The sequence below is a fragment of the Malaclemys terrapin genome, chromosome 15, assembly GCF_027887155.1.
Source record: "Malaclemys terrapin pileata isolate rMalTer1 chromosome 15, rMalTer1.hap1, whole genome shotgun sequence".
In the NCBI taxonomy this organism is placed as follows: domain Eukaryota; kingdom Metazoa; phylum Chordata; order Testudines; family Emydidae; genus Malaclemys; species Malaclemys terrapin.
In genome coordinates, this window is record NC_071519.1 from 23,877,801 (window position 1) to 23,902,481 (window position 24,681).

The 24,681-nt window shown below is 49.0% G+C and overlaps 1 protein-coding gene across 12 annotated transcripts in view; it reads left to right on the plus strand.

Moving 5' to 3' along the window:
* Positions 1–24,681, plus strand: part of NTM (neurotrimin) — a 697,991-nt gene that overhangs the window by 543,579 nt on the left and 129,731 nt on the right. The window lies entirely within an intron of this gene.

Consider the following 24,681-nt stretch of genomic DNA (forward strand, 5'->3'; position numbering starts at 1 on the left):
ATAATAGACCATGCCAGAATATCTTTTCCAGCTTCTCGCAAATGCTTCTCCCCACCTCAAGGGCGAGTGAATTCCCTGTGCCAGAATCTATTACAGCTGGCCATGCAAAGAGGACCCAGCTTGGTTTTCAGATTCTAGTTAGAGTTGGGAAGTGCTGAAAGTGGATTAAAAACTAAACAGAAACCCTCTTTGGATTTGTCATCTGAGCACATTTGAGCTGGAAATTGTCAAGGCAGAGAGAAAAACATACAGAGTTCTCACTGTCATATTTCAAAGCAACACTGCGCGTGAAGTGACTGTGCATGCTCATTTACGGTGCATGGAGTTAAAACACGCAGGAACTCAGGAGACAGAAAAAAGGATATTTCAGCGGTGCTGAGCTCCCACTCACTGCCATCGGAGCTGTGCGTATTCCGAACCTCTGCAAATCAGGCTCTCATTACATCTGCCTGCTCCTTTTTATCTATAGTAAATACCACGATGAGTGAGTCTCGACTGCTCTGACAGTTTGGGTCCGATCAGTTTGCCTTTCCACTCAGTTATGGCATCTTATATGCTTCTCGGGCATGTTCTGCTTCTTTCATGTAATTCCTTAACTGGTTTCCTATCACTGGTGGGTCTCTTCTTTTAATGTGTTTGAATGTATTTGATCATCAACAAATTTCTCTGTCTGTTCCTGTGATAAAAAATTAAATCCAGGCACCTTTGAAGGCTGTATTTTTTTCTCCCATGTGCTACAGTGTAGTAACTGACATCCTTTACTTATTAAAATAAAAAAGTTCTAAATGTGACATCTTTTGTTAAAAAGAAGAAGAGGGAGAGAAAAAAATAAAACACACCACTGTATATTCTTACAGATGGGACATCAAAATGTAAACTATAAAGGATACATTTTCAAAGCCTTGTGCAGGGGCTGAGTTGATTAAATGGGAACCAGGCATCCAAATCCTCTCATGTCACTTTGAAAATGTATTGATATGGGAAAAGTCTGTCATTTTAGCTTGAAATGTGTGTGATTTCCTAGCCCTAGCTAATCTACTGTTATGATCTACCCCTAGGGGGAGCTAGAGAACACCTTGTTCTCCAGTAGGATATAGCTCTGCGCTTCTCAAACTGTGGGTTGGGACCCCACAGTGGGTTGCAACCCTGTTTTAATGGGGTCGCCAGGGCTGGCGTTAGACTTGCTGGGGCCCAGGACTGAAGCTGAAGCCTGAGCCCCACCGCCTGGGGCTGAAGTCGAAGACCAAAGGCTTCAGCCTTGGGTAGTAGGGCTCAGGTTACAAGCGCCCCACTTGGGGCTGAAGCCCTTGGGCTTTGGCTTTGCGCCCCCCGGCCAAGGCAGCGGGATTTGGGTGGGCTCAGGCTTTGGTCCCCCCACCTTTGTGAGGTCATGTAGTAATTTTTGTTGTCAGAAGGGGGTCACGGTGCAATGACGTTTGAGAACCCCTGGTATATCTGCTTACCTTAGGTAATTACCTCATCTGCCTTGAAGTGACTAGACCGCGCTCCCTCCTTCAAGGCACAACAAGAGAAGACAAAAGGCAAAGTTAGCGCCCAGAACAGCCTGCAACTTCAAAACTGGGAATGGACCCAGTAACGTGAAGAGCCACTGCAGTTGGCCATTGCTATTCGAAGGCTGAATACGCATGTCCGGCGTGGGAAAGATTGGCCCATGCAAAGAAGCGGGACCCTGTTCGACAGCAGCTGCTACATAAGGTTGTCTAAAACCAACAAACATCAACAGCCTGGAGCCGGAATCACTCCACCAGAAATCAGGAGAGTGGCCCCAAGCAAAACTGAACGATCGTGACACGTCCGAGACACCAGACTTCCGTTGCCTGGCCACTTGGCGCAGCTAGCCACTTGAAATTACGGAAAAGCTTCCTAGCAGCAACGGAGCCACGTAAAAAATCCCCAGCAGCTACACTCCTGGAAATGTGGCGCTCATGGCTCAAAATACTCAATGGGGACATCAGAGTGAACGTTGACGTTGCTGAACGCCTTCCTGCAGGCGCAGAAACGGGTTGGTCGACCGGGAGATGTCTAAATCGCTTCCGAACAAGAGTTGGCGGTCAAAAGTCAATATGCGGAAGTGGGGCTATTCCAACAACCCAGATTGCATGTGATTGCGGTGAAACACAAACCGTGGCACAGTTGTTAGTCTGCCAGCTTGCAGAGGAACCATGGAAGATCTTGCCAGTTCTACAGACTGGGACATATCATGTGCCCAACACTGGGGACAAAACCTATGATTTTGGTGGAAGGACATGAGAAGAATATTAGGTAACTGCATGGCCCTCATTACCGTTGTATCTGGGCGCCTTGCACTCTTTAATCCTCACGCACCCTGGGAGGTAGGGCAGTGCTGTTATCCCCATTGCACAGATGAGGAACTGAGGCCCAGAGAGACTAAGTGACTTACCTAAGGTGTCCCACAGTCTATAGTGGAAGAGAGAGTTGAATCTGGATCTCCTGAGTCCTAGGCTAGTATCCTAACCACTGAGCCACCCTTACTGGACACTTGGGTTAGATCATTAATTAAGGAAAGGTAGCCAGGGAATAGGGTAAATTTGATGCCCCATCTAAGGATGTAACACTGGAATGGCACTATGACACTCACCGGTGCTGAAATGGCCTTGATTGATGGCTCTTTGGCTGCTAATCTCTGCTCTCCCATATCCCCCATCCATCCCTGTTTCAGCTCAGTCACTGTCTCGGGCATCTTCGGTGTCACAGCCATGTGCCCTTTTGCACTACAAGCTGATGCAGCGGCTGTTTTGGAACACTGCACCTCTTGCCGGTGATGGAGCAGCCCTTTGAGGAAGAAGAAAGGACACAGATGGGTGTATTAGTGAGCTCTAGAGACTGAAGGTAGGAAGGCAGCAGGCAAGGGAAAGGCACTGTATTTACCCTTTCCCCATATGGCACTGAAATGACACAGCTATTTGAGAAGCAGTTGTGTGCTTCTGCTGTAGCTGCACTCAGTGGGGAGAAAACAGGAGATGCAGAAAGACAGATGCATGGATGGCAGCCAGCATGGGCGGATCCTGTGTGTGCTTTTACTCTTGTGTAAAACCTCCCAGAGACTCTGCACGCATTGGGGAACCCCCAAGAATGCACTGGGGCTTTAGTTACTCTGTGTATGCATGTATCCCCTCTGAACCGCAGGAGCTAGTGAGGTCATTGTGTGACTCTTCCAGCCAGTTGCCCAGATGAATTACCCTTAATCTGGGGTGGAGCCCAGGGGCTGGCCTTTTGTGAACAGGAAAATCTGAGTTCTGTTACCCTGGCATTTGGGGAGGTACTGGGGCCACAGATTTGTTACAGTACTCTGTTACCCAGGTAACGGCTTCATTCCCTGAATCACGGTTTCCGTCAGTACTCCCTGGGGCCAACGACCCGTCTGTTTGAGTCTGCCCAAATCCACCCACGTGCTGGCAAAGAGTTGGCTCACCCTTTCCGAGCGCCGGTGCAGGATATTGTTTCAGTACCACGTCCACTCTGTTAGACGCATTTACTCCAAGGGTTGACACTCCAGCATTGGAGGTGGGGACATGAGAGTGAATGTGGGGATCCGGGGGACTGCATTGCCACTTGGCGAGCACTGCAGCTATTACGAGGCTCGTCACAACTGTTTGAAAGGAGCTGCTCCTAGTAACTGGCCCATGGGCAATGCAATCTCACCAGCACCCTGGGGTATAATTAACCGACACTGTGCATTAGCCAATGGTCAGTTGTGGCCATGCTGTCTGTAAAGAGCTTCATCCATCGGAAGCGATGCTGTAGCTCAGGTTAACACCTGGTCTGCATTTAGACTGGCTTCCCAGAAGCAAAGGCAGTTGAATCGAGCAAACAACATTGTATTTTATTAATTGAAATCAAAGAAGATGTGAATGACAATGTAATACACCTCCCTGAGTTCATCTGAAACTTCCATGCGTGGTCCGAATCAGCCAGAATTCTCAGCTGCAGGCAGAATATCCTTGAGACGCATCTGTGCTTGACAGAGATGAGCCCCTAACTACCCCACCCAGCTCTTACGCTCCTGAGATTTTTGGGGAGTTTACAACCCTCCCCTTTCTTTATAACAGGCCAAACCAGACACATAAGCTTCCGAGAGGTTAGAATCTGCATCCAACTCTGCAGATCAAACCTTCTCTGCCACAAGGTGGGTCACACCCGTCAGCTAACAGTCAGTGATGCCCAGCCCCATATGTCTATCACCCCGTGAAAAGCATCACCTGAACTCTAGCGCAGCAAAGTGGATGGTGATTTGTTGTGTCATTTCAGACTAAGCCTGACCTTCTCCCGGTGACTTCAGCAAATCTCAACCTCTGGCATCAACCAGGCCCTTCCTGCTGTATTCTCTGATCTCTGGAGACCCCTTCTCACGCTCCTGAATTAAACACCGTCCAGCTTTGTTGCAGGGTCGTGTGGGTTTCTCTCTGATGAAGCCAGTCAGTTGATCTGTTCCAGTCCCTTCTGAACATGCTTCTGGGGTGTCAGCATCTCTGGTATTTAGCTTGGGGGATGGAGCTGTGTTTATTCTGCTGCCCATTGCCACGGTATCTGAGCACCTTAAAATCAATGGCAACCTGCTAGGCGCCATACAGAGGACACACAGACAGTCCCTGCTGTATTTAGAAGAGGAGGTACTTGGAAGCCAAGGGGAATCCCAAAGCCAGGGGATCCTCTACAGAAATGTCACTCCTTCTGGCTCCCTGCAGTCAGAACATCCCAGTCACTTGTACTATTCTTGGTTGGCTGTGTGAAGAGGATGCTCTGTGGGAGAGCCCAGGTTTAGCCCAACATGGAGGACATTATAGGTGAGCTCTGGGGCCTTCTGGTAAGTTTGGATTTGATGTTGCATGAAAGACTCTGCCCTGACTTTCCCACGTTGAATCTATCTCATCCCCTTGCTCTGTCTGACTCTGCACCACCGCTGCTCAATGCCAGTACAATGCAATGAACACATATATAGCGTCTGCACAAGAGTCCCAGGGCCCTTTGCAACCATAAACATCTAATCAAAGCACAGCCTCCAACATGAATTCCCATCACTGAAACGTGTAAACCGAGACGGACATGGCATTTTTTCAGCTCTCAACCAGGAGCTGATTCCACAGACTCTGAGCGGCGTTAATTACCGAGAGCTCCATGTCCAAAATGCCAGTTGATAAAGTGGGCTTGGCTGGGTAGGAAGCTTTAAGTCAACATAAGGGAATATAAGGTAACTGGCTGTCAGAGAGGTGGGCGGGGCTGTTCTTGTTAGAGGCGTGGTCAGGGACAGCCATGTGTCAGGATGATGCAGATGCATAAGGGACAATGGTGCCAACAGTTTATTTTCTTTATTTAAAGGGGAGAAAAGACGTTTGCAATGGATTTAGCACTGGGCAAAGGTGCTGGGCTGATAGCCAGAGAAGCGAAGTCCTTACAATAAGTGTAGCATAGACAATGTGAGTGCAAGCTTCCCCCATGCTGTCCCATCAGTGTCACTCAAACTGGCCCAGCTCTAGGGCTAAGAAGAGCATCCAGCCTCCATGTCCCATTCAGTCCATGGCTGCTCTGTTCAGACTGCCAGCTGGCACCACGCACAGTATTGGCATTTGTGACCTGCAAACTTGTCCATTGGGAACTAGAGTAGGATCCACCTACTCACATGACATACGCCACCCAACAGCCATCAGTTAGGGACAACTTCTGGCACTGTTGATGACCTGGTGAAGAAAGTCCCTAAAGATGGTTATTAATCCCCTCTGCATTCCATCCAGTCACCCTCTCTGCATTCCAGTCAGTGATTAAATGCTCAAAAAAATTTCTAGCTGGAGTAAGCTCACATTTTTTGTTGCTTTGCCCAATGCTGAGTGTCATCAGCCAGTGAACTTTCTGACAAGCCCCCCTTCATTATTATTTGCTTTATACTCATCTCTAAAGGCCCTGCCCAGCAGACAAAGATTGAACCCCCCAATGTGCATGGTACTGTGCACACAGTGAGAGCTAGTCCAATCTAAACAGCCAAGAGGTGAGATGGGAACCAGAGAGGAACTGACTTGCCTGAGGTCACAGTGGCCAAGCCAAGAATAGCACCACGGTCTCTTGGCTCTCAGTCCAGTGCCCTACCCACTAGTCCACGCTGCCTTCCCACATCTAGCTCTGTGTTGAAACCTGGAATCAGGTGCTGTACATCTGGCTCGGGGCTATTTGCTGTGAACGTTTATCAGCATTTTCTATCTGGAGTCTCATGAGTGGTGCCAGGTGCTGGAAACACTGGTGGGGGAGGGAGGGAAATCCATGGTGGGGAAAGAACATAAATAAGCAACGGGGAGAAAAAAGTAAAATGTGAAGTGGCCCTTTAAATGCAAGCCTCTGGAGCCCAGAGCTCCTCTCAAGCTCCCTCAAGTATTCAAATGAGATTGCAGCATCAGATTGGTATGCATTAGGCTGGTCTCAATGAAAATTAACATGTAATTGCTTCAAATGAAGTAAGTGAGGAGGTAATCTGTTCTTAAATTGGATTCGCAGGATTTTGTGGTACCATAATGCAGCTGTGAAATGAAATATATTTTAAGGATGATGTCCCCAAGGGGTGAGGGGGAGGAAAAGGGGAATGTCATAGAGTGAAAGTTTCCCCCTTCCCCATCTTGCTTTATCCTTTGTTAGCACTGCTCTCTAATAGGGGAGGGTCTGACAACGGGGTAGCAATCTGAGTCTCTTGGATGTGGAATGCCCTCTGATGTTCTGGAGTCTTGTCTCCTCTGCCTTGATGTTCCGTTGTTCTCTCTTCCTTTCCCTTCTAGCCTGGAGTTCTGTTCTCCCTCTGCCTTGCTGCTCCGCTGTCCTCTCTTCCCTCTAAAACATCAGGGAGAGCGTGAGCGGATGCGTGACCTAGCAGCGAAAGCACAAGGCAGGAAAACTGGCTTCTCCTCCTGACTCTGACGCTGATTGGCTGTGTGACCTTGAGCAAGGTTTACTTCAGTGCCATGGGAGGACTAAATGACCTCTTGAGCTTCCTTCCAGCCCTACATATCTATGATCCTGTGATTTTAAGACACTGTGACCCCCTGTGTGACTCTGTTTCCCCATGCATAAAACAGAGATTAGACTCTCCTTCATTACAACAGAGCATAGGTGAGATGAAATTCACTGATCCCTGGATGGAAGGCAGAAGAGAAGGGCAAAGTATCCTCATTATTATTCTGCCAGTGGACAGGGGAGAGGTTTCAGGCAGAGATCACAGAGTATAAATATTATCCACTGGGGATATGCCTCCCTGTGTATCATGAGGCTAGGAAGTCAACGGGGTATGCCGAGAGGAAGCCAAATCCTTGGCATCCGACCATGCGTTACCTGAGCTCTTGGCCAAGTCTGAGCTGCCAGCGTCTCTCTGCTCTCCTGGATGCCATGGGTTGGCATTACAAGAGCTCTGATGATTCCTTTAATTCTCCTCTTTGTTTGTACTCTCCATGCTGGTGTTCTCCAGCTGCACGTGCTGACTGGTTCCAGCTGCACATGTGAGGAGATAATGGATCCGTGTAACTCAAATGTGGAGCTTTTGCAGCTCCCGGGGTGTATGCGACCAAAGCACTCCACGAGGAATGTTTTCCCACCCCTAGAGAATCTCCTGCTCATGAATCCTAAACAGGTAGATCATAAAGCAAAGTCCCTCTGTGTCAGCAAAGCGGGGAGGCGGCCGTGCCTAGTGGAGCTTGCTCTGCTGGCTTTATTCCTCTCTTACAGAGGTGAGCTGGTGTGGTCCCTTCCCACTCTCATTTGGGAACCAGTGTTCCCGCTGGAGACTGGAATGGACCGCTCTAGTCTGCAGCCAGGAGGCAAGTCTCCACCTGTAACATCAGAGATTTCACAGCTACAACCCAAGGCGGCTCTGGGACTTGATTCTGTATTCTGCGGGGCAATGGACACTTCTAAAGTAACACCAGAGTTTGCTGATTTGGGGGCCAAGCACTTTAGGGTTGAGGTGGTGCTGGACTCTAAAATGCACCCCCCTTGTGGCCCCTGCAGAATCCAGCCCTTTCCCCAGGCTTGAATTTGATGGTGTGAGGGTGAGGCTGGGCTGGGTGAGGGATGGTTAATTGTTTATTATGGAGATTGGCTTTTCCCTCTCAAAGTGCGTGTGTGTCCATCTGTCTATCTATCTATCTGATCTATTTGGTTAATCATGTATTTGCATCCCAAGATGCACGATAAGAATCTAATAAATAAAGCTGAGACTGGCGGCTTGCCTGCATGTTTGTACAGCACCAAACACAATGGGCTCAATTAATTCAACCAATCATAGCCGCACCATGCTGGTGAGAGGCAGGCATAGTGCAAGAAGGTGATGAGTAAGTTTCCCATACCTCTGTCGCCTCACTCCTCAACTCCTGCATAGCTCTGACAGTGCCCAATCTGTAGCACCACTGTTATTCCAGGGCTAGGTTCCTCACATGGTTCTTTCAGTGCCCCTCAGCAACCCCCATGCTTTGCTGAGGCCCCCAGCGCATGCCAGCCTGCAGCATGCCTTCATCTTTCAGTCCTGACTTTCTGTCCACAGCTGTGCCAGTGCACCTCAGCCCTGACCCACAGCACCCGCTGCTATTCCAGCCCCGCTCCACCCAGCTCTGCCAATGCCCTTCCGTCTTGACACACAGCCCCCTCTACTACTCCAGCCCTGGTCCAGACAGCTCTGCTGATGCATGTCAACCCTGACCTGCAGCACCCCCTGCTATTCCAGTCGTATGGCTCTACTTAAGAGAAAACACCAGTTGCGGCGATAATTTCCCATCTGTAATAGCTTAAGTGCAGCACTTCCCTCCAAATGCGTTATCATTGCAGTTAAACACTGCAGTCCCTAGCCCCTGCGCCTAGTTAAATGCATCCCTTTCACATACGTTGGGGCAACGGCTTTACTTTATTCGTGGGCCATTAGTGTCAATTGCACAAAGCAGAAACAGAATTTATTCAGGGGGCACAGCTCATAATTTAGAGAGTTCAACACTCAGTGCAGCGCTAGAGGCTGCAAATGCAGTGGTGAGGGACCAGCCGCCGCTCCCTGTTAGGCTGAATCAGGAAAGCAAGGTGGTAAATTGCCAGCGCCTTGACTTATCACAGGCTGATCTACTGGGTACTAATGTGCAGGGCTGGCAGCACCGCCCAGTGGACCACACACTGCAGGTAACCTGGGTTTTGTTCCTAGCTATTCTGCGTGACTTGGGGCAAGTCACTTCCCTGCTTGGTGCCTCAGTTTCCCCATGTGTAAATGTAGCATTGTTTGTATTGTGGTAGCTCTAGGAACCCCAGTCCTGGACCAGGGGTCAGGACCCCATGGTGCTAGGTGCTGTACAAACACAGAAATTAAAAGTGATCCCTGCCCCCAAAGAATGTATGGGAGTAATACTGTGCACTTCGTAGTGAGATGGTGGCTCAGTTAACTAATATTTATAAAGCATTATGAGTCCCTTGGCAATGCAAGTGTTGACTCTGAACCCGTTTGCCCACCCTTAGTATTTTCATGTGCTGTCCTGACTCACTCGTGGCAGAAAAGACAGCTGGGTGGCAAATGGCCAGCCATGGGCTTCCTGAGAGATAGGGGCTTCTCCTTTTCCTTTCCCCATCTGTTCTTAAATAATTAAATTAATGGAGATATCCTATCTCCTAGAACTGGAAGAGACCTTGAAAGGTCATTGAGTCCAGCCCCCTGCCTTCACTAGCAGGACCATGTACTGATTTTGCCCCAGATCCCTAAGTGTCCCCCTCAAGGATTGAACTCACAACTCTGGGTTCAGGAGGCCAATGCTCAAACCACTGAGCTATCCCTCCCCCCTGAAAGGTGATGAAGCAGGGTGTGTGTGTGGGGGGGGAGGGAGATGTTAAAGGATGGGGGTGGGGAATTGTTCTGCCTCCTCCTTCTGAGTGATCTTGTGAATCAAATGCCCTCAGGCCGTTAGAACGGGTGAGGAGTGCCCGAGTTCTGTAGGAGCTTTGCGTGGACTCAGGCAGAATGGCACAGAGTCAGCCTACACACACAGCATTCTGCACAACAGCAAAGTGCACAACCCATGCCCATATCTAGCCCAGGAAGGGCAGTACTATTCAGGAGGGAAGGGAAGGATACTTGATTGTTTCCATCCCCAGCACCTGGAGTAGAAAGCTCCCCAGGCTGGATTAGACACATAAGTAAATGGTCTAGAGAAGGCAGATTGGGAGTTTCCGATTTCCCCATCTTGTAAGGTGAGAACAAGGGGATATTCGATGCAACTGAAAGGTGGCAAATTCGAAAACGATAAAAGAAAACACTTTTTTTTTCTGCGCAGCACATAATTAGACTGTGGAACTCATTGTCACCGGCGGTCGTGAAGGCCAGCAATTTCGCAAGATTTGAAGAGGAATTGGATATTTATATAGCAAGAATATCCAGTTTTATGACAGTTAATGCTAAAAACAGAGTACGGAAAGGGAAATTAAACCTCAAACGTCAGTGTTTAAATCAATTTCAACTATTAGGATTAGGATGAGGCCTTCTTGGGGGCAGGTTATCCCACGTTTACCTCCTAAGGGTTTCTTGCACCTTCTTCTGAAGCTTCTGGTGTGGGCTACAGTTGGAGAGAGGACACTGGACTGGATGGACCTGTGATCTGATCCAGTCTGCCTATTCCTCTGTTCCTACATGGATAAGATCTTTGCAGTTCCGCTGTAAATTCTCTGAGCAGGGAGTATCTTTTATTCTGTGAGTGTACGCTATCCGGCACAATGCAGCCGAATAAATGACACCAGCACTAAGGACAAAATGGACAAGGTCCCTTAATCCACATACTTCAGCTCATAAACCCACCACTGTGCAGCATTTCAAAAGCACAGTGGAGGTGTCCATGCACAACTTTCTGTGTGTACTTTGGTGGTGCTTTCACCCTTCCTTGAAACATTAACAACTAGCCAGTCCTGGAGGGTACCTGACCGGATGGGCCAGTAGCTTGTTGTAGGTAACAAATCCTGTATCCCTGTGTGACTATCCTTGGTTAGATTTAGAGACAGGATCCAAGAATGAAAGGACCTATTGGTCTATGCTGGGGCAGTGACTCCTACCCTACAGACACTTCCTTAGGGTTTTGTAAAGTGCTTTGAGATCCTCGGGTGGAAGATAGCAAAGGTGTGCAAAGTGGTGGTGGTGTTAAGGTGTGTTAATAGGAGGATGGGGATGAGCCTGGTGCAGGACCACAGTGCAAAACACAGCAGCACTAGAGAGAGAGAAAGACCTTCCTAGCATGACTGTCTGCCGTACTGGGACTTGTCTGCTTTGCTGTCCTCCCACCACCATGGCTCATACGTCAAGGTTGAGAACACATGAGCTCCTTAGCTTGAGTTTCTTTTGATGGGCTTAATCTTCCACCACTCAGAAATTCTCCTGTCACAGAGCCGCCCAGAATTAGATTCCTATTGCCTTGGGATGCACGTGCCCAACCCACACTCAGAGGAAGACAAATATGGGGCTTTCATCCGCTTCCACAAATGGACCTGTTGTGCAGGAGGGGCATGTAGGTTAGTGGTTAGAGCCCAGGCCTGGGCGTCAGGAAGAAATGTGGGTTCTACTCTTGGCTCTACCTCTGCTCATGGACGAGTCACTTAATGTCCCAGTGCGTAAGATTGCCCGTCTACCTGGTTTCAGAATGTGCAAATGCGTCTAAGGGCAAAACGGGGATAATGTTTCCCTTGGATGTGTTACCGTGGGGACTAAGGGATTCATCCTACCGATGTCAGCCAGCCTCTGTCTATTGGCTTGAGATTGGGCCCTAATTCATTAATGTTTGGGAAGCACTTTGAGTTGCTTGGGTGGCTGGTCCCATGTGATCCGCCGTTGCTTTGAAGTTGGGAGGGATCTCTCGGCATGGTGAGAACTAGAAGGGAGTTTTCAAGCACTGGCTTAATTTTTTCCTTCCTCTCTTTCTTTCCATTCCTTTCCCCCCGTTTCTTTGGCATTTCCCAATAAGCTCGTGTACAGCTGTGTCCTGAGCTGTCTGTGCATCATGGGCATTGCACCAGACCAAGCAAGGTGGAGTGTTTATAGCTTGCATCCTCCTATTAATACAATTAGAGCAAATGATTTGCATCTGTAAACTTTGAACTGAGGCTCTCCGGTGCTTCACAAACATGCATTAACTAACCCTCCAAACTCACGCAGGGAAGGCAGGTGCTAAAATCTGTAACTGCATTTTACTCAAGTAGAAAGCGAGGTGGGGAGACATGAAGCTTTTTGCCCAAGCTCATTGTGCAAGTCAGTAACTGAACCCAGGAGTCTTGGATCCTAGTCCCTTCTGCAATAACCACTAGACCACACTCCCCTATCAGAACTGGAGACAGAATCCATAAATCTTGACTCCCCCCGCCCCATAACCATTAGGTCACACTCCCCTCACAGCCCTGGGAATAGAACCCAGGAGTCCTGGCCCTGACTTCCAGCCTCTTTCTTCTAGCAGTCAAGGAAGTGTCTCCTCCTAGATATTGCCTTTTTGCTCCTCCAGCCTGGAGCGAAGGGCAAAGAGAACAATTTGGTTTGCAGAGGAGGGAGAAGAGAGAGCAGGCTTGAATGGCATTTGATGCCCCCGATGGGCCTGTTTGAGTGAAGCTGGTTAAATATGTTCAGATCTTCGTGGGCAGGAAGGGGGGAGTCACAAAAAGCTTTTTATTTTCAATACCTAAGCCGCACTTTTGACCATGTCTGCATGAATCTGAACAAAAACCTGGGTGCTCACCGAAGTGAGAGCACCTGTTGACTCCCAGCCTTTGGAAATGCTCTGACTGCTAAGAGAGAGAAAATTTGAGGTGCAGGCAGAAATCAGCAGGCGCTCCTTCCTTACCTGTCTCTTCTCCTGCTGCTGAGTTAATAGTGAATATCCAAAGAGAGATTTTCCCCGGCAGTGAAACTTCTCTTAACTCCTCATGCTATCTGTCTTGTATGGTTATAATATTTCTGTCTGTCTCTCCTTTTCTTTCTTTCTTGATTTGTGCTGAGGCTGTCTACCCTTCTGAGAGTTAGTGCCGTACATCACACCAGGATCAGCTTGAGGGCCATGCGGACAAACTGAGCTGTCAGCAAACTTTACAGCTTCATATAAAATTTTGTGTCCGTGGCAAGGACGGGGTGTGGGAAGCGCTGAGATGTGTGACAGTAGGCGTGGGTGGAGACGGGGCGTACCAGATATTCCAGGGGCTTTCTACCAAGGGGACGTGCAGAGGACAAACAGGAGATCACTTCCACGCCATAAGGTGACTCTGTTTCTCCCCACACCCATGGGGCACATCCGTTCCTTGAAGCCCCCATTACCGAGGAGGGCACATAGCTGCGGCACCAGAGTCAAAGCTAATCAGAGCTGCTGGGGGATAAATGAACTGTCTCCCTGTCATGAGAGCTGAGATCCAGATGGAGCTGCCAGTTCCAGCGCCCAGAGGTAGTGCCCGTTCTTTCTCATGCGATAGCTGCTATGATTCAAGTCTCCTTGAGACCAGGAGTTGTATAACCATGAGCCTAATTCTCCTCTCATTTGCAAAGGTGTAAGTCAGGAGTATCCCCACTGAACTGAGTGGAAAACGGGGGTGAGAGGAAAACCAGATCCACTTTCTCAATCCCTCTCTCTCATTCTGATGTGTCATTGTATCATTCAGACACACCAGCTGAGAAGCATCTTCAGCCCCCCCCTCCTAGATTTATAAGCCATCAATCAGGATCTTCTGTGTGCAGACCCAAGACAAGATTCATAGATTTCAAGGCCAGAAAGGACCATGGGCTCCTCTACTGTGATCGCCTGTATATCACAGGCCGTTACATTTCACCCATTTACTCTTGTATTGAGCCCAGTCATTTGTGGTTGGCTAATTTGCTTCAGATCTAGGTCCCAGTTTATCCAGGCCCCAATGCTATGGGTAGGGAGAGTTGATAAATGGTCCCCATATGTTGTATTGCTTAGTGAGGTGCCACTTTCACATGTTTGGGGGGTCCTAAGGAGGAAAGAAAAGGTCTGAGGAGTTGAAGAAAAGGATTTTTGTGATTTTCTTTGGTCCAGAGAGCTCTCAAGATCAGGGATTATTGTGCGATTCTCTTGTCCTTCCCAAGGGTGGCTGAGTGTGAAATATCTTGTGATTCATTTTTCTTGTCCAGTGTCCTTTTGCAACTCCAGGAACAGCAAAAGGGATGTACAAATTTAGTAGAGGGCCAGCAGAAAAATTGTTGGAATGCCATGTGCAGTGTGTAATCTGTGTGTGTGCACTGAGTGTGTGTGGGGGGGAGGGGAGGGTATGTCTCTGTGTGTGATGTATAATATGTATAGTTTGTATGTGTGCTCTTTCTGTGGGTATAGTTGTATACTCTGTGTGTGTGTGTGCATGTAGTGGTTACAGACAGTGTGTGTATGTATGTTCTCTGTGTGCGCACAGTATGTGGAGTAGTTGTACACAGTGTATGTGCATGTGTGTGTACTCTGTGTGCGTGTGCACACACTGGCTATGTGCTCTGTGTGTGCGTGTGTGTGTGCACACTGGGTATGCATTCGGCATGTGTGTGTGTGCACTGGGTATGCGCTCTGTGTGTGTGTGTGTGTGTGCGCGCACACCGGGTATGCGCTCTGTGTGTGTGCATGTGTGCACACTGGGTATGCGCTCTGCATGTGCGCGTGTAGGTTACAGCATACAAGTGAAGAGCAGAGCCAGCAGGCTCGATAAATCCCTTGGGAAGGCAGGCCTGATTGATAGAGGTTGCCAGCCTGTGAGTTGTGGGAGCAGTAGCAGGTAGCTATTGTTTGTGCCTGACCTAGCAGAGGTGAGCTGTTTTTGATGGCGAAGCAGAAAAATACAAACAAGACAGAGCTGCAACAGCAAGGACCTGGGCTTGTTATTTATTAGTGGGGGAAAGTTGCCCCCCGCCCTCACCAAATCCTCGGTATCATGATCAATGTTCGGGGTGGCAGCCGTGTCCTGGCAGCCGGAGAAGTGGAGACTGGAAATGCCCACACTCCGCACACTGCCAGCTCCCCCGTGGCTTTACAGCCTTGGATAGTGGGGAGTCGGGAGAGATGGTCGGGTGGAGGATGAAATGAAAGCGGAGGGGCATCGGGAATTTGGTTTGTGGACAGCCTTGTAGATGAGGATGCGGCATTAGCATTTAGCCTAATCCCTTCAGGTTAGGTCTGGGTGCTATATAAATATCTCACTCTATATCATTTGGGTCTAGTGTTCTGCTTGGTTTTTTTCCCCATTTGTCTCTGGTAGATCCGCGGATCATGGGGTCTTCTCTCTCAGACCCCGAAAACTCCTTCAAGGGAAACTGTAATGATGCCCAGTCTCACCAGATGGCTGTGAAAAGAACCTGTGGCATCTTAATCTTGCCTCTTAAATGCCTTTGTAAACCTGCTGGCACAGTACGGCCCTTCTAAAAGGATACAAGGCATTGAGGTGCTGGGGCACTGTATATTACCCAACGATGGCATCCCGAATGGCGTATCATTACAAGAAGAGGCAAGCTTTGGGAATTCTAATGAGGGTGGGCTATCCATTCCTCCCTCTCGCCATCCATTCTTCCCTCCTGCCCGCCCACTTCCCCACACATTCCCTTCGTATCTCCCAGGCTGATGCTAGCTCAGAGCTATAGTATGTGTTCTTCAGACAGGCAAGGCGGATTTGAGCACGCAGGCGGGGCAGCGCATATAGGATAAATAGAGGGGACTTTCATCTCTAGCGGTGCCAGTCTGGCACCTTTCACCGGCACTCAGATTGCCGCAGGGCCAGATTGTGACCCTCACATTCCCACTGGGGAGTGATTATTTGCACTAGGAGAGTCTATGAAGTCAGTGGGAATTGCTCCTGGATAGGAGTGAATGGTTCACAGCCCGGCCTCCAATTAATTCTAATAAATAGCAATAAAATGTGATAGTCAAAGAAATAAATCCAAGTTGGGAAGCTCCTGCCTTCGGCAGCAGGCTAGTTTAGTTGATCATTCATAGCACAGCAGCTTAGAAGGGGAAACCAGATATGTAGCCTGAACTCTGAGGCTCTCCTGCTTCTAGCACTCTCAGTAGGATTTGTGGGTCCATTTCTCCCCGTGCAGGTTAGGAATAGCTCCCACTGCTGGCCAGGTCTGTACTAGGAATATTTTCTGCCCCAAATTGTACCTGGTTTCCAAGCTAGTTCGTCTAAACGGATTTTCAGATGGGTCCAAAGCGCAGACCAGGATCTGGGTTGCACAGATCATGTTTAAGGGACTGGTTTCAAAATCCACGGTGGTTTGGAACTGGTTCAGTTAAAAAAACCATCTTGAGCCGCCTGGAACTTGGTCAATACTATGGCTCCAACACGGCTGAAATCCAGCGTAGATTAACTGGTTTAAGAAACTGGTTAGTATTTGGGGTAGGGAAATTTCCCCTGTACCGACAGCAGCCTCTCAGCGCTTCACTGGGAGTTAGTTTTATCCTGGGGTGTGGCTGGACGAAGACCCAAGGCCATCAGTGTGTGTGTGCTTTAGGGGTCCCCATCATCCCAGCGCACACCCCAGATCTGGCCTGAGGAAGAGGTGATGGACCCCCAAGCTTGCTGTGGGGAGCAGAGAGCCCAGCTTTCCCCCTGACAATTGCAATGAAAGCAGCAACCAGGCTGCTAATTTGGCATGGCTCCTTTGCAGTTCTAATTCATATTATGCATTTCTTTCGGTGCCCTGCTGGGTTGAAACAAGCCACATTTCCCAGCCCAACCATCTCAAACACTCTTACGCAAAGAGCTGACAAAGCCATGTGTTCCAGTTCCAGCAGTTCAGTAATTAACAACCTCCTTCCCCCCACCACCTTGGCCCCCTTCGGCCCTTGTGTGTGTACTAGAGGATGCAAATAGGAACAGTTGGAGGAAACTTCTTCTAGCCTTCGCCTGGGACATAATTGTGATGGCTGTTAGTTTATTGGTCTTCTTCTGAATCTGGGGACAAGTGAGAGTACTGGGGGGAGGGATAGCTCAGTGGTTTGAGCATTGGCCTGCTAAACCCAGGATTGTGAGCTCAATCCTTGAGGGGGCCATTTAGGGATCTGGGGCAAAAATCTGTCTGGGGATTGGTCCTGCTTTGAGCAGAGAGTTGGACTAGATGACTTCCTGAGGTCCCTTCCAACCCTGATGTTCTATGATTCTACCATCCAGATGCAAGGTGGCCTAAGAGAGGGCAGGACCCCTTGGTTCTATTCCTACCTCTGCCACTCACTCCTTTGTGGCCTTGGGAAAGTCACTTCAGTGCCTCAGTTTCCCTCTGTGTCACATGGGGATCATACTTCTGAGGGCAGATGGGCAACTTAACTCTTTAATGCTTGAAAAGCGCTTTGAGAGCCTTGGCGGGCAGTGTAAAGTAAAGTTTGGTGATGGGTTTATGAGGCATGAGTGCTTTCTGCAGCAGGCAGCGATCGTTGGGTTAAAAACTGATGGAAATGGCCACGCTATTGTAGCGGGAGCTACCAGAGACTTAAGTTATTCCATAGGACAATCCAGGGGGGATGCAGTTGTACCAATATAAAGATGCCCTATCCTGAGATAGCTTATTCCCCACCCTCTGTGTGAGGATAAGCTACCCCAGTGGGGAACTTTTATAGCTGCATCCACACTAGAAAGAGTTGCATAGCTATTGCACAACAATGGTTGCCTGTAGACAAAGCCATAGAGGGGATCTCTTCTGAGAAACTTTCCCTCTTTCAATTCCAAACTAAAAACTCCTCTTGCCTCTCTCCCTCTTGCTTCCTGCTTGTTGCCATGGCGCTGCCAGCTGAGCTGTTTGTTATGACTGTGCATCTTTTGTAAAGGGCTTGGAGATGCGGGCGTTTGGCGTAACAAGTCGCCCCTGCGGAGATCTAGGGGATTCCGAAGGGAGCAGAGAGGAGAGGTATTTCTCAAGCTCTTTGAGCTCCTCCTCTCTAAAAAAGACAGGAATTGGAGGAGACGGGGGTAGGGGGCCAGATGCAGCGGAAGGGCAGTTGGGATTTCTGCACACAGAAAGCAGTTAAAGTGAATTACCAAGGACAGTGGGCAGTTTAGAAAGGACTTAGTGAGTACGAGCATGGGCCTATATTCTCTTGGCAGTCTGAGATCCCATTATCTTCAGTGGGAGATTTGGTGTGCGAGGAACGTTGTATTTGGAGGCAAGAGAACTCTTGCGAAGGCACGGCTCTGCAGAAGGGGCTAGAGGGAAGAGCTGGGGTCCTTGTTCTGGATCCTTTATCACCCCTCCCTGGCATTCCCTGGGCCCCATCTAGCCCTATGTGTTTGCTCTACCGGTTTAGGAAAAATGGACCCAAGCCCCATATCTGGGATCCAGCTTCAGGTAGTTCTGCTCTCTGGTTTTGACTCAGTCTATTATAAAAGGGCCAGATGTGGCTGCTCTTTACCACTCCCACAGCAAGTAGGGTTTGTAAATAAGCCACAAAGGGCCGGGGTAGAATTCTCCCAGTGCTGGAGCAGCATACATAAGGAATCCTATGCTACCCGTCCTGTAGGCCTCAGCCTAGGGGGTGTACTGGGACAGGGCTAGGGGTAGGAATGGGGATAGCTCTAGTACTAAGTACTACAGTGTGCAGTGTAGCCCATAGGCAACCTAGGACAGATTGCTGTAAGTTGGACTGACCCCAGGGCCGCTCTAACTTACACCAGGGGGTGTTTTGGACCATGCAGAGAGCTGGAAACCATACTGAAAAAAGCTGTCAGAAAGCCACATTTGCGCCCCATCTCTGTAGCAAAGTGCATGAAACGTGGAGGGAGGAACAGTTTGGAGGAGACACACAGAAGTCAGTCTGTGCACACATGGCTGGAATGCTAGCTGCAGCTGAAGCATCTCTGGAAATAGTTCTCTTAATAAAGATCCAGTTTCGTTTTAGAAACTTGGAGTCCTTTGACGTTATTACCCAGCACGCGGTACATGAAACATGGTTTGCAGCAGTCAGCCTCATTAGAGACACATCAAGGAAGAGAATGTGATTAACAGGCAAACAAAGCAGCATCTAGAAGCAGACATGCTGCAACTCCACCTTGCATTCAAATTATGTGCCCATAAACTGGCTTCCTGGTGCATCCTCCAAATTTTTGCCTCCTGCAACCGGCGCTTCTCCCTCCAAGTTCCATGCAGGTCATTACAGTTTCCACCTGGGCTGCACTTCCATCTCCCAGGAGGTGATTATCTAGCCATCTCTGGTTGGAGATGCGGACGGGAGGATGGTTACGGTGTCTGGGTGGATCGATGGGGGAATGCAGGTGGATGGAGAATAAGGCATTTGAGCCAGGAGGAGTCTGGGTTTAGAGTCCTTTGCTGGCTACAAAAGTTGCTGAAAATCAAACCCAAATCCTTCCTTTCTTGCTGTGAGAGGATGGGCTCCGGACGGGCCTTTCCCCAGGCAGACAGGGCTCTTGTCATCACTGCACCCAGAGCACAAGTTTCTTCAGCACGAGGCTGTTCTGGGCCAGTCGTGAGAGCTGGTGCTCTGTTCCTCATGCAGCCGAACATGACGATGTCTGCAGTGCCTTGTCACGAATGACATCACAATGGTGCAAACGACGTACAGGCTGTTACCCCTTGTTTGCCAAGATGGGTTCACAATATTGGGGTAGCAGAAGGCAGGGTGGGCTAGGATTTGTGTTAGGACCACTGGGGATAGAGAACAATCTCCACACTCATCCCCCTCATTCTTCCAGGGCTAAAAGGGAAAGAAACTTCCACTGCTGATCTTCAGTACTCCAGCAATGGTCTGTGTGGTGCTTGGAATATACAAGTGAAAATGCCTACACTGGGCTTATTTGAGAGATCTTGCTGCCTTTCCTAAGACACACGGCACATTCCCCAAGGGAAGGCTGCGTCGGTGATGCCCTGTCAGCACTGTGATGAGGGGCTACCACAAAAGTATTCTCACTTAGCCTGTGATAAACCCTGCACCCTAGGTATAGCTCACGGTAGCACAGCTGTCTGACCCTTCCCCCACCACGTGGGTAAACCATGCATAGAGGTTTACAAAATCTCTTAGACCCCGATCCTCAAAGATAGCCTCCCTTTGAGGATCTGGACCTTACTGCCAACTGATCCAAGCTAACGGAGATGGTTCTTTAGCTCAGGCAGTCAAGACTCATACTATAAGATCCAGAGGTCCCGGGTTCAATCAATGCAGATGACCTGTCTAGAGGCGTCATGCCATAGGTATATGTGTTCCCAGAAAGGAATGGTGTGGGGCTAAGGGATTCATGGATAATCCCATTTAAACCAAAGTTCTTTCTTCAGAAACCCAGGGAGAAGCAGCAGCACCTGACACACAAATGCGCTTTGTTTCAACTTCCTTCCTGGGAAAACACACTGAGTAAGGATTTGTCTATACATGGAGTTACTCATGCATCGCTGCTGTTCAATAACTCCATCTGTGCACAGGCCCTACTGTTGATAGTGTAGCCAGGGTGAGTTGAGCTGGGTGGGGTGGATGGTGATCTAATCAGATATAAGAGAATGACAGCAACAAAGCTATTCTGGCCTTCTGGGTGTGTGACATAAAGTCCATAACACCATACAGGGATGGGACAGCTCTGGGGGAGTCGGGCCTTGCACGGCTAAATAATAATAATGCATGTTTGTTAGTGAACAGTGTAAAGTTATTCATCCCCTACAGGCTTCCTCTGTGGCCCTGAGCAAGTCACTTATTCACTCTGTGCCTCAGTTTCCCAACTATAAAATGAGGTTAATAATGTTTCCTTTCTCCCATCCTTTGTCTGTGTACACAGTGGCTTTGGGGGGCAAGGACTGTCTCTTACTATGTGTATGTACCTAGTGCAACTGGGTCTCTATCTTGGCTGGGGCCTCAAGATGCTACCATAAGTGCTTTAATGATCATGTTAGCAGCGTTCCAGGGGATAGCTCACCGGTGGGAAAATTCAAAGGCAGAGATGTTGCTCCTCCAATGTATAGCTCTGAGACCGAGGGATAAAGGATGTCTGGCAGGGATGGTTTAGAGGGATCCAGAGATTGGGGTGAACCCACCCCTGCTGCATCTGGGTGATGGGATATTAACATGGCACTGGGATCTATTCCTGCTGAACAAGGAGGACACTGTGATTGCGGCATGCTAATGGCCTCCCCTGCTCGCTGAGGGAAGCCCGGAGACCTGGGACTCGGGATCTGAAGGGAAAAGAGACGCAGGGAGAAAGCAGAGCGTGAGACCAAGAACATTGCCTCCCCTTGCTGGGGGACTCCAGGCTTTTCATCTTCCTGCCCTGCCTCCCGAGCTGGAATGTAAAGAGGATTAAGGATCTTGAGACACGAAATTACCTCATCTGTGCTTACTGACTTGTACATCTTTGCTGAGGCCAGGGCTGTTTCTGGCACCCTGGGGACCCATTCCCCCCTCCCTCATCGGCACATTGCAGGGAGAGCGTGGCTTCAAAGAGGTGCACAAGTGAGCAAAGGGGAAGTGTCTCTGGGCTTGGAGTGTTGCTGGAAGGAAAAGGGCAGGGAAAGTTTCCAGACTCCGCCATGTATTTTAGCTCCCCCGCGTCCCCATTTGGAGCCTGCTCTTGCTGCTGCAACCAAAGAGGCGGCTGGTTATTTTGTTTGCTCCAATCCGTTTTGTCTCCTTTGTGGGGAAAACAGGGTTGCCCATCAACAGGCTCAGCTTGTAGTTAGGAGCCGCTGGAAGAGGGCAAGGAACCAGATGGGGAGGAGAAGGGAGAGACTGCGGGATCATTTGGCCATCCTGAGATGCACTCAGTGTCAAGAGCAGAGACTGAGCCTTGGCCATGTGACATCTCTTTCAGAACCATCTCCCCTCCCTAAAAGTATATAGCGCGGCTGCACTCCAGCGTGGCTCTGGGTGGCAGCCGTGGGTCAGGCTCTGGACCCTTTCTAGGCCCCTGATGTTGGCCTTTATTAATGCGGCAGAGACTATGGAGCATAGGGTGTGTGTCCTGTTGGGGAGAATAAGGAGTCCTGGGTCTGCCACTGACTCACTGTGGGCTATGTCCACTGGTATCAATGGAGTCACGCCAGAGATGCATCTGGTTCTTCTGTGATGCTGGACAAGTCACTTAGAACTCAGCAACTTCATGCAGCTCCCAGGGAAGCCAATGAAAAGACTCGCATTGTTATTGCTCAGGTCTGTACATCCCCACGCAGAGGATGGAGTGGAGATGTACCACCCTGGGGGAGCTTTGGGTGGCATTACAACTCAGCCAGTAGCAACGCAACCTTGGCACCACAACCTGTCTGTCCATCCGTCCTCCCCTTGGGAGGGACGCACTATGAGCTGGGCCCAGCCATGCTCTGAGCATCAAGACTGCCTGGCCCATTCCTATGTCACATGGGTCGGACGGAAGGATGAGAACCTGTCCCTGTAGGGGGCTCAGGAATCCCAGGTGGACAGCATGGAGGAGGACTGGGTCTCAGGAATATTGCTGCAGTATTCGAGCTTGGGTACCCATTCCCAGGTATTGATTTAGTTGGGGATTGGTCCTGCTTTGAGCAGGGGGTTGGACTAGATGACCTCCTGAGGTCTCTTCCACCCCTAATCTTCTATGATTCTATCTGGTAGCTGTTTGTATTGTGCTTTTTTTTTTTTTAGCTTTAAGAGTAAGGAAATACAACATAAATAAAATAAAAAAAGCCAGACCCTTGAGTCTGCCCATCCCAGGGACAGAGGAGCATGTCTATGTGATAAGAAGAGATGGTGACCAGGCACTGTGAAGAGCGAAAGCACTGATTTTGCTGTGGCCTCATGCGTTGCCTGAGCCCCGTTACTTTTCAAAAGCGCTTACATGCTCGTTGGATGGAGGGAATGCTTGGATTACACACTGTCTGGTTCCATTGTTGTCCATGGATCTCCAAGCTGGGCTGCTTCACAAAGGCAGAGGGGGAGGCAGAGGATTTTTGATTTAAACCTGCTCACTGGTCCATGGTGCAAACTTCGGCAGAAGGCGACAGGCAGTTAATCATCTGCATTCCCATCACCTGCTTCATCTCTGAAATATCCAGTAGACAGGGCACCTCTTCATTTGTACAGAAATGGGCCTCACAGTATTTGTTGGAATCTTTCTTTTATAGTATCTTTAAATGTGCCAATAGAGGTAGGCCCAGAACAAAATCCTGGATCCATGCATCCTCCAACGTTGGCTCTAAACTCTGTGGCTCCAGCCCAGCTCTATAATGAACCATTATTCATTAAAAAAGAGAGGGATACAGTAGATTTGTCTTCTTGGGTGAAATCCTAAGGATCTTTCTCAGTCTTTACACAGTTAGAACTCCCACTGACTTTAACAGGGGTTTGATTAAGCACAAACTGAATAAAGTCCTCTGGGTTTGCCCATAGCAAAACCATAGGGGTTTTTTTTAGAAATAATAAAAATCTGTGTATGTCAACAGGTCCTTTCATCTGAAAGTCTTCAAAGCAAAGAGGAAGAATGGTCCAGTGGTCAGGGTGCTAGCCTGGCTTTGGAAAAACTGGGTTCAAATCCCTGCTCTGCCCACAGCCTCTGTGTGGCTTAGTTCCCTATCTGTAAAATGGGGATAATAGCATCGTTGAACAGCACAGGAGTGGTGTGGAGGCATCAATACGTTAAAGATTGTGAGGTGCTCAGGTAATGGGGCCCAGATCAGGACCTAACATCAACAAAGCAGTGTGAAAGTAGTCTTGCTGGATCTCTGTGAAGTAAGTAAATATTCAGGGTAGGAAATTGTTGCACAGAGAGATTAAATGATTTTTCTAAGCATCGCACACTGAGTCAGTGGGAGCACCAAGAACAGAAGACACAGTTCCCAGATCTAAACCATATTGGGAGACTACACCTGGAGCGAGGTGTACTGGAACTGCAGTTCACACACGGCTGCGATTTTGGATCTTTCATTCTGTCCGCTATCGATGGAGGTTCACGCTATTCAGATTCACGCTCAAGCGGATTCCACTCATGATGATGTGGTACCTCTGTATATGGGTCCATGAGTCCCTCCTTCAAAATGTGTCCATTCACAGATAACTTTACAACAGAACTCATTCATCCTTCTGGGCAGCAGGCACTATGACAGGTCAAGAACAGAGTGCTAGATATAGTGGGGGGAAAGAAATGGGAGGGCCGGAGGCATAGAGGCATACAAGAGAGTGGTGACAGAGAGAGACATGAATTTTAATGGTGACTTTATTTGTCTTCCATGTTACTTTTATCATTGTTTATCACTTAGCCTGTGGTAGCATCCTCAATATGCTAACACTGAGGAAGGCCGAGGTCCCCAGAAGATGTCCAGTGCCACAAAAACTCATTGACAGATCCCACACTGGGGCCACATTCATCCTTGCTGTCACTCCATTGACGTCCATTCACCGAGGTTTCCACGTTCCACCTCTGTGATCTCTGCTGCTCCCTCGCTTGGTAACGTGCAAGTTAATTTGCATACCCACTGCTCGAAAAAGTAATGAAGTTGACTGGAGAGAATATAAACATGGGATCGTAGGCTGAGCGGGTTTATCCTCTGTCACTGTCATCTAACAAAGCTCTTTCTCTGGGTTATAAAAGTCGTTAAATACTGTACATGCTTTAAAAGGAACACAGTTGTATTCAGCTCGGATGCTTGAATGTTCTCCTGTCACATAAGGGGCTTGGGTTCGTGGGTTACCATAAGACTCCTGGAAGTCGCAGTGAAACAGGATCACTCTGATTTTGCAG